The sequence below is a fragment of the Artemia sp. Qi Xiang Cuo genome, chromosome 19 (assembly GCF_049724085.1).
Source record: "Artemia sp. Qi Xiang Cuo chromosome 19, ASM4972408v1, whole genome shotgun sequence".
Lineage (NCBI taxonomy): Eukaryota > Metazoa > Arthropoda > Branchiopoda > Anostraca > Artemiidae > Artemia > Artemia sp. Qi Xiang Cuo.
The window spans coordinates 57,846,152-57,852,432 of record NC_142812.1 but is presented as its reverse complement, the minus strand read 5'-3'; positions in this window follow the sequence as shown (position 1 = coordinate 57,852,432).

The following is a 6,281-nucleotide window of genomic DNA, read 5'->3' as shown; positions in this document are numbered from 1 at the left end:
CTACTAGTAACAACTCACTAAAGACTCAGACACCCCAAAAAGACACACAGTCCAACGAGACACACACAGCCTAAAGAGACACATACATCACAAAGAGACACACACATCCCAAAGAGACACATACAGCTCAAAGAGACTTACAAGGCCCAAAGAGACGCACACATCCAACATAGAGACACAAAGCCCAAAACGACACAAACAGCCAAAAGAGGCACACACAGACCATAAAGATTCAAACTGCCCAAAGAGATATACAGCCTAAAGAGACACACACTGCCCAAAGAGACACACACAGGCTAAAGAAACATACACAAAGTCCGAAGAGACACACAAAGCCCAAAGAGACAAACACACAGCTCAAAGAGACAAAAAAACACAAATACAGAGACAGACATAACAAAAAGAGACAAACACTCCAAAAACACCAAAAAAAAACACACACAGACCAAAAATAATCAAACTGCCCAAAGAGACATACAGCCTAAAGAGACACACACACACAGAGACAAAAATGAATCAAACCTCAAAAAGAGACACACATAGCCAAAAGAAACACACACACCCAAAATATACAGAATAACAAATAAACAAACACAGCCAAAATAATATTCAAACAGCTAAAATATAAAAAAAAATATCAAAAAGAATAAAACATTCAAACGATACGAACAGCCAAATGAGACGAAAAACCCCCAAAGAACAAAACAAAGACCAAAAATAAAAAAACCTCACATACAGACACATACAAACCAAAATATTAAAACGTCCCAAAGAGACACAAATATCCAACCTTGTAACACACTGAAAATAATAGAAAATCCCAGAAAGAGGATAGACACACAGAAAAATAAGACTCAAAATGACAAAATATACAATCATAGAAAAAAGACATACAAAAACCCAAAAGAGACAGAATAACAAAGAGACAAAGATAGCCCAATAAAGACTCAAACATCCCAAAGAGACACACATCCCAAAGAGACAAGAGACGCACACATCCAACAGAGAGACACAATGCCCAAAAAGACACAAACAGCCAAAAGAGGCTCACACATACATGCAAGCAAATAACATGGGAATTCCTATGCACGCAAGCAAATAACATGGGAATTCCTATACACGCAAGCAAAATAACGTGGGAATACCAATACATTAAACCAAATAACATGGTATTTACTATTAAATCAATAAAAGAACTTTTTTTTTAGTAGTCACTAACTCTTATTTCATTGGTTTTCATATACATGAAAGCAAATAACATCGGAATTCCTATACAAGCAAGCAAATAACATGGGAATTCCTATACAAGAAAGCAAATAATATGGGAATTCCTATACAATCAAGAAAAAAAGTTGTGAATTCATATACATGTAATCAAATAACATTGTAATTACTATACACTAAAGAAAATCACCGGTGAATTAATATAAAATACATAAAAAAAACTAGGATTAACAATAACATAACGCAATTTCACTGGGACAACAAATCAAATATAGAAATTCCACTTGGACTGAATATAAATGAACGCAAATAACATGTGAATTCATATACACGGAAGCAAATAACATGGGAATTCCTCTACAAGCAAGCAAATAACAAGTGAATTCCTATACAAGCAAGCAAATAACATGGGAATTCCTATACATGCAAGCAAATAACAAGGGAATTCCTATACATGTAAGCCAATAACCAGGGACTTCCTATACACGCAAGCAAATAACATGGGAATTCCTATACACTCAAGCAAAAAAAATAGGGATTACATATACATGAAGGAAAATAACTTGGTAGTGCCTATCCAAGAAATCAATTAACATGGGTATTTCTATCCATTAAATCACATAACATTTGAATTATTATACAAACAAGCAAATAAACAGGGAATTCCTATACAATAACGCACATAACAAGTGACTTACTATACAAGCAAGCAAATAACTTGGGAATTCCTATACAAGTAAGCAAATAACAAGGGGATTCCTATACACGCAAGCAAATAACATTGGAAATCCTATACAAGCAAGCAAATAACATAGGAATTCATAGACCAGAAATAAAATCACCGGGTATTTCATATTAAATAAAGCAAATAACATTGGAATTCATATACATGCATGCAAATAACATGGTAATTCCTATACAAGGAAGCAAATAACATGAGAATTACTATACACGCAAGCACATAACATGGGAATTACTATACACGCAACAAAATAACATCGTAATTACTAAAAAATAAACAAAAAAAAAAGGGACATACTAAACAAGCAAGAAAATAACATGGGAATTCCTATACACGCAAGCAAATAACATGGGAATTCCTATACACGCAAGCAAAATAACGTGGCAATTCCTATACATGCAAGCAAATAACATGGGAGTTCCTATACATGCAAGCAAATAACATGGGAATTCCTATACACGCAAGCATATACACGCAAGCAAATAACATGGGAATTCCTATACAAGCAAGCAAATAACATGGGAATTCCTATACAAGCAAGCAAATAACATGGGAATTCCTATACAAGCACGCAAATAACAAGGGAATTCCTATACATGCAAGCAAAAAACATGGAAATTCCTATACAAGCAAGCAAATAACATGGGGATTACTGTAAACGCAAGCAAAAAAACGTGACAATACATATACATCAAAGCAAATAACATGGGAGTTCCTATACAAGCAAGCAAATAACATGGGAATTCCTATACAAGCAAACAAATAACATGGGAATTCCTATACATGCAAGCAAATAACATGGGAATTCCTATACACGCAAGCAAATAACATGGGAATTCCTATACATGCAAGCAAATAACAAGGGAATATCTATACCTGCAAGCAAATAACACGGGAATTCCTATACACGCAAGCAAATAACATAACCATTTCTGTTATTCAAATCCCAACCACAAATCAAGTTATCGTATATTGAACAACCTCTGATTGGCTCATAAAAAATGCCCACGTCAAACGATACATTCATTGTTCAATTCTTATCAAAAACAAAAAGCTTTATACCCCTTTTTTCCAATGAGAGTTAGCTTTAGCAACGACACACTCCTAACAAACTATTCAATTGTCCAAAAAATCAATCACACTAGGACCGGTATTACGTACTCGTTCCTCTTTGAAAGATGTATTGACCTCTAGATTAGAATTACCTACCAGAAAAACCGGAAGGTCATTGTAAAAGGCAAATGACCCTGGTAACCCAATTACTTGAAAACCTACACACATATCTATGCCTCAGGCGTAGGTTTGCGTTTAGGTTTTCAAGTAATTGGGCGGTTACTACTGATAGTCTTCCCTAAAAAAGAAAGAAAATATTCATAAAAAGATAATAATTAACATTACTCAAAAAGAAAATGGAAAAAAATGAAAATAGACTAAGGTTTAGGCTAAACTTTCATTAAACAAAGTTTATACTATACCGTTGACTCTGAGTACCACATTATTTAAACCAAGTTTAAAAAACGTCCATTAAGGGTGCTTCAGACGGGAAAACCTTCTGTTATGCGTCAAGTTGACACGTTTTTAATCTTAAGGGGGGAGGAGACTATTATAATGTACAATAGATGTAAGTGCCAAAAAAAAACCATGGAAAGTAATTACTCGGGGTTCTTAACTCCAGCCTGTATCTCTGTGCACTCGTATCTTGCTCCGGCCTGTATCTCTGTGTCAATAATGATAATATTTTTTGTACAGATCGAATAAAAAGGAAAAAATTCGATAAAAAAAAAAAAAAAATTGCAACCAGCTTAATAAGGGAATAAATAGAATTTTGTGAAAAATTGCAAAATTGTAGAAAAAAGGTAGGAAGCAAAAAGAAGCTTCCTCAAGAAGAAGCTCTTTTAAGAAGCTTTCTCGACAGAATAATTAAGTCCAGTTTGAATTTTAAAGTGATAATCTAGTTGCCTTTGTGGTTTCATGAAAGAAGCTGATTATATATATATATATATATATATATATATATATATATATATATATATATATATATATATATATATATATATATATATATATATATATATATATATATATATATATATATATATGTATATTCTATAGTGGTTAATATATAAATTTTAACCGGAAATGAACTAAGAAATGACATATGAGTTGTTCTTTCCATATATCTTTACAGAAGTATTTGATCTGGAGCAGTCAACGCAGAGTCTATCTCTGTACTCGAATTAGTTACTAAAATGCTCAGAAACAGTAGCTGAGATTAACTTGTAAGGATTGACCATATTCTTACCAATTTCAAACAATAAATTGCTTATATATATTTTTAAGCTTACTGAGTAGCTTGATGCAAGGTAACTCTGCATTCATCAAGCAGTAACGGTATGATTTGCTTAATTAAAATACCCCTAGAAATAAATGGAGATTCAAAATTGCTGAATGTTAAAAAACACACACAAAAATAATTTATACTACGATAGACAGATTGAATCTAGCCATAGAATGATCGCAAAATTATCGTCTTTTGTTACTGTAGTAAACTTTAGGAGAGCAGAAAAATAAGAGACCATAAACTGCACAGGAAACAATAACCATCAAATGAGATGCTTAATGTTTGATTCAAACGCATGTTTTTTTTTCCGTCTTCAGTGACAAAGTTGGGAATGCTGTATCCAGAGGGGACTACCGGATTTGAAAACCCCATCCCCCTCCCTCAAAAATACTGACTTACAAAAACATAACAAAGATGTATATCAACAAATTTTTATACTTTTTTTAAGTTTTTTTTTCTGAAAACTTTCAAAGATTAAAATCTGTTGATTGCCAAAGACAACTCCACCTTAAAGGTGGAGTTATATGTTTGATAACCGTCAAACATAACCATCATCACCGACACACAACATCCAACAAACATAACACACAACCCTCAAACAACATAACTATCAAACACAACACCCATCAAACAAAAACAATGTTAATTTCCCAAGGGATGTCACAGGAATTCCAGTTGAAAAGGAATAGGGCGGCGCTTGAAAGCTGAGGTGAGATGCACTTGAAGTAATTGATGGGATACTACTTCTGTTTACATATATTAATTAAAAAAAATTTCCACAAAATAAGTTTTCAAAGAAAAGTAAAGAACTTCATTACAGTAGAATGGCCCCTATTGATCGTGACATGACCACGTGGTCATGTCAGCATTTTTAATGCTGACGGGGCTCCATATATGGGCATGGAATCCCTAGGGAGAATGATTGCGTAATCGGTCAATGACCTCTTTTTCCAAGATCGATTTATTTGATGTTTCTATGTGTAATAACTCCAGAACGAAGGTTGCACATGCGCATTGAATTCTAACGGGAACAATGTTATTGATCTAGGACTCGAGGGGGAAGTGAATTCCCGAGAACTTGATTGCGTAATCGATCGCGAATGTTATGATCCAGAAATAGTATTTGTTATTGTTTTGGTCATGTACATGCTCGAGGCGAATGTCATGGTGTCCAGAAATAGAAAACAGCATTTGTTGTTGTTGTTGCTCTCGCCAAATGTTATGAGTTTCCCGGAAACAGTTAGATCACGTGTTTCCTTCTCAGCCAATCAGAGGCCTGCTTACATATAATTTTCACCATTACATAACAATTCGCCCTTTCCTTCTCAGCCAATCAGAGGGCTTTGTTTACATAGTAGCGGCGGAGTGAATATAAAGAAAGGATTTTTGCTATAGTTTTATTAGTCTGTGAATAGAATTCACTAAGTTTTTAGTTAGCAGTGTAATAACATGAGTGAACAAGTTGAACTAGAAATATCCTTTTATTGCAACATTTCTATTTGTAAGGGACATGTTCATGATTTTGATTATTCACCCGAACATACTGAATGCTTGCCTACCTTAGAAACAATGACACATGGTAATAATCTGGATTAAACGAGAATAAAAATTATATACGACTTGGAGAAAAATTTATACCAAGTGCAATTCAGCTCCGATAAAAGAAGTATTGATAGGTTAGAGAAGGAATATATATAGAAGAGACTGGTGTAAGAGGGCTTTCTCTATAGCGTAAAAGACATCAATGAACACTCAAGGAAAAATGTGCATTGTGCAAGATATAACTCAGATTGTTATGATGAATATGCACCAAGAGAAGAGAGAAAGTGGCCCTTTAAGAGACACCATAAAAGGTTATTCTACGAAAAAGATTCTAAACAACCGAAATCACGGTGGAAGTGTTCTCATATGGCATTTTACGATAATCCCATTTTTTATATGCTTAAAAAGTTTTGTGCAATAATCATGCAATAA